A 4018-nucleotide genomic window follows, 5' to 3' on the forward strand; every position below is an offset into this window, starting at 1 on the left:
CTGCGGAATTCAGAGCCCTGCTCCCATCTCAGCTGGCCCCAGATGGTTTCCCTCAGATTCAAGGAGCGCTGTGCTCCCTGCGGCACACTCCGTCCCCACAACACAGTAATTGCTGCCCGGGACAAGCGGCTACCCGAGCAGCGCTCCCGCGGGGCAGCATACCCCTTCCCATTGCCATGCAGCACAACAACCTTGACTAGTGCACTAAGCCTCTTGTTTGTTGACAAGGAGAAAGGTCAGGGTACAAGGGTGCTGCTGAATGAGTCAGTTGAACATCATCAGTCCAACCAGCACTGACCTCAGCGAGAGGGTCTAGGTCCTCCTGGTCAATCTTCTGTTGTGAGCAATGTGGTCATGGCCAGACTGGCTTGCAATACATTTTTAATATATAAATATATGACTCTTATTGGAATCAAATAGACAAGGGGGGGACTAACTTTTTGAAAGTTCTGTACAGCCTAAGGCAGTTTTGACTAAACAAACTATGATCATTACAGATTCAAAATAATTCTTTGGCTCTTAACAAACCAAGGCAGAGAAAGGACTGAGAGAACTGTCCCCCAGGAAAGGCCCTTAACATGTGGCTCGAAGAAGATCATGGAAGAAGACTCCCCCAAGAAGGCTGAGCCAGAGAATGTGAAAACCAGTGAGCAGGAGAGCTCCCTGCAGAAAGCAGTCTCATCAAAACAGGCTCAGGAGCCCATGAGGAGTGCCGCCTGGGACCCCAGGCCTGCTTCAGACTCACACTGTGCAACTCTCTTCATTCTCAGTTGCAGGGGAACTTCATACAACATAATCCTGTAACTGTTCCATTAATTGTATATTGAGTGTGAGGAGGAAACAGTTTACTTTTTTTCATTTGTTTGTTTTCTGCTTATTTGTGTCTCTGTAGTACTTCAAAGAAGTCTCATCAAGACCTGAGGAAGACTATAGGATATCAATCAGAGACCCTGCCTTTGATAAGAAGGAGTCACTGAAAGGGGACACTCACTCATCTCCCCACCTCCTGCGGAGGAAGAAGAAAGGAAATGAATTCTCAGGCCGAAGCCTGAGGCTGACTATGGAGTACACAATGACTGCTCATTAGCATCCAGTTCCCTCTCCTTCCAGCAACTCAGAAGGATTGCAAGCCTCATGAAGACTGAAGTTGTCATAGGACTTCCATGGGCTAAAATCATGTGAATAGAAATGGCCTGTTTCTTTTCATGAGAGGGGCATTTAATTAGTTTAACTTTCAATATCTGCTTTTACAGACCATGGTGATTGATGAATTGTGTATTGCTATGAAGGTTGACTTGTTAATAATCACATACAGTATAGCTGACTTGGAGGATTCTTATGATTCAAAATGAACTACTATGTATGTGGAGGAAATAAACCACTGTTTCTTTTAACCACTGATTTTTAAGGTTGAATATTATGACAGCATCACTTATCATACGTAGCATGACCGATGCCCCAAAACTAATAAATACAGAAAACAAATATTTACGAAGACAGAATACTCTCTTTTTAAAAATCTTTTTCTTTTGACTGATTTTAGAGAGAGTGAGGGAAGGAGAGAAAAGCATTGATTTCGTTCGATTTATTTATGCATTCATTTGTTGCTTTTTATATGGGCCCTGACCAGGGATGGAATACACAACCTTTGGTTATTGTATTGACGCTCCAACTAACTGAGCTACCTAACCAGGGTAGAAGAGAATCATCTCGATACTAAAACCTGAATAAAGAATTGTCTTAATATATGATAACCTCACTCAATGAACATAAATTCAAAACTTCTAAATATTAGCCAAAAAATGGCAGAAACTATAAAAAATGGCAGAAATTATAGATGGCAGAAAACCAACTATAAGTAAGTTGGTTTTCATGTGATGTTTAACATTTTAAACCAAAGTAATATTCCACGTGAATAAAAACAACACAAACATCTCAATAAGAGGTGGAGCGACAAGGAGGGGCCCAGGGCTGACTGAGCCTGCGCTCTGGGGCGCCCCCCCTCCCCCGCCCTCAGGCCGTGACGTGACCTTTGCCTGTGGCCTCTGCGCCCTGCCCCGAGCCGCCCTCCGTGAACCCGGCTGGCCGCCGTCGGTCCCCGGCCAGCACAGACCGTCTGCGTCGGCCGCCCCCGGGGCTGCCTGCGCTCAGTCCTAGGGCCGCTCCTTCCGACCGCCCGGGCGCGCCGTCCTCGTCCCCTTCGCCGTGCCTCTCCCCTTTCCGCGCGCGGTCGGGCCTGAACCCCCCATGGTGTCCCGGCCTGAACCCGAGAGCAAGGCCATGGACACGGAGCTGGTGGTCACGCCGCCAGGCTGCGCGCACCTGAGTAACTTCAAAGTGGTAACTGGAAGCAGAACTTGCGGGCCATCTACCAGTGCTTCGTGTGGTGCGGCCTAGCGGAGGCCCGGAAGTGCAAGGTCAAGTCGTGCATCTGTCATGTTTGTGGTGCCCACCTGAAAAGGCTTCACTCTTGCCTCCATTGTGTCTGCTTTGGCTCTTTCAGAAAGAAACATATTAACGAACATGCCGAGTCGAAACGGCACAACCTGCCCGTAGAACTTATGTATGGAGGCACCTACTGCCTTTCGTGCCAGGACTACATCTATGACAAAGACCTGAAAATCATTGCCAAAGAGGAACAGAAATCTGGGAAAATGCAAGGTATTAGAGAGAAGTTTTCACGTGGGAACCAAACAAACAGGAGCCTGAACTGCTAAATCACAACCCGAAAAGGTGGAAAATCACTTCCAACTTCACCATAGGTCTGTGGGGGCTCATCAACTTGGGGAACACATGCTTCATGAACTGCATTGTCCAGACCCTCAGGCACACCCCACTCCTGTGAGACTTCTTCCTCTCCGACCGGCATCGCTGTGAGATGCAGAGCCCCAGCTCCTGTCTGGCCTGTGAGAGGTCGTCCCTTTCCCAGGAGTTTTACTCTGGGCACCGGTTGCCCCACATCCCGTACAAGTTGCTGCACCTGGTGCAGCAGTGATGCCCATGAGTCCCTCATCACGGCCCTGGACGTCCTGCACCAGCACTGCAAAGGTGATAAAAATGGGAAGAAGGCCAACAACCCCAGCCACTGCAACTGCATCGTCGACCAGATCTTCAAAGGGGGTGTCACCCTGCCAAGTCTGCCTAGGGATCTGCACCGCAATAGACCCCTTCTGGGACATCAGTTTAGATCTGCCCAGCTCTTCTACCCCATTCCGGCCCCTGAGCGCAGGGAGTGAGGGCAGTGTGGTCAATGGGGACAGCCATGAGTCAGGAACCACAACGCTGAAGGTCTGCTTGAGAAGATTCACCAGACCAGAGCACTTGGGAAGCAGCACCAAGATCGAATGCAGCAGCTGTCACAGCTACCAGAAGTTCACCAAGCAGCTCTCCATGAAGAAGCTGCCCATCGTTGCCTGCTTCCATCTCAAACGATTTGAACATTCAGCCAAATTGAGCTGGAAGATTACCACATACCTGTCCTTTCCCCTGGTACTGGACATGACCCCCTTCACAGCATCCAGCAAAGAGAGCAGGATGAAAGGACAGTACCACCAGCCACCAGATAGCCTCAGTAATGATAACAAATACTCGTTTGCAGTCGTTAACCACCAAGGGGCCCTGGAGAGTGGCCACTACACCAGCTTCACCCAGCAGCACAATGACCAGTGGTTCAAATGCAATACCATCATCACCAAGGCAAGCATTGAAGACATGCTCGACCGTGAGGGATATTGGCTGTTCTACCACAAACAGGTCCTGGAATATGGGTAACGTTTTCCTCAGCTGGTCAGAAAAATGAAGGTCTCACACAATGACCCCCAACTACCCAACATCATGCTACCACCCCCCACGTGGAAGTACCCCAGTAGCATGAGAGGCCCCTGGGGCCACCCAGGACAGCAGGTGGAGTGGACATGCACCGCAGTGGGAGGGTTCTCAGGACTGCACAACAGACATGGGAAATGAAGGGTGTGTTCTGCGTGGGAAGGGGCAGAGTAGATAGGTCGCAAGGGTGTCG

The 4018-nt window shown here is 49.6% G+C and overlaps 1 pseudogene; it reads left to right on the forward strand.

Moving 5' to 3' along the window:
* Positions 1–2247: 2247 nt before the first annotated feature.
* LOC129074107 (ubiquitin carboxyl-terminal hydrolase 22-like) lies at positions 2248–3771 on the forward strand (annotated as a pseudogene).
* The last annotated feature ends 247 nt before the right edge of the window (positions 3772–4018 follow it).

The sequence above is a fragment of the Pteronotus mesoamericanus genome, unplaced genomic scaffold, assembly GCF_021234165.1.
Source record: "Pteronotus mesoamericanus isolate MK-2021 breed Mesoamerican mustached bat unplaced genomic scaffold, CSHL_Meso_final contig_46, whole genome shotgun sequence".
NCBI classification, from domain to species: domain Eukaryota; kingdom Metazoa; phylum Chordata; class Mammalia; order Chiroptera; family Mormoopidae; genus Pteronotus; species Pteronotus mesoamericanus.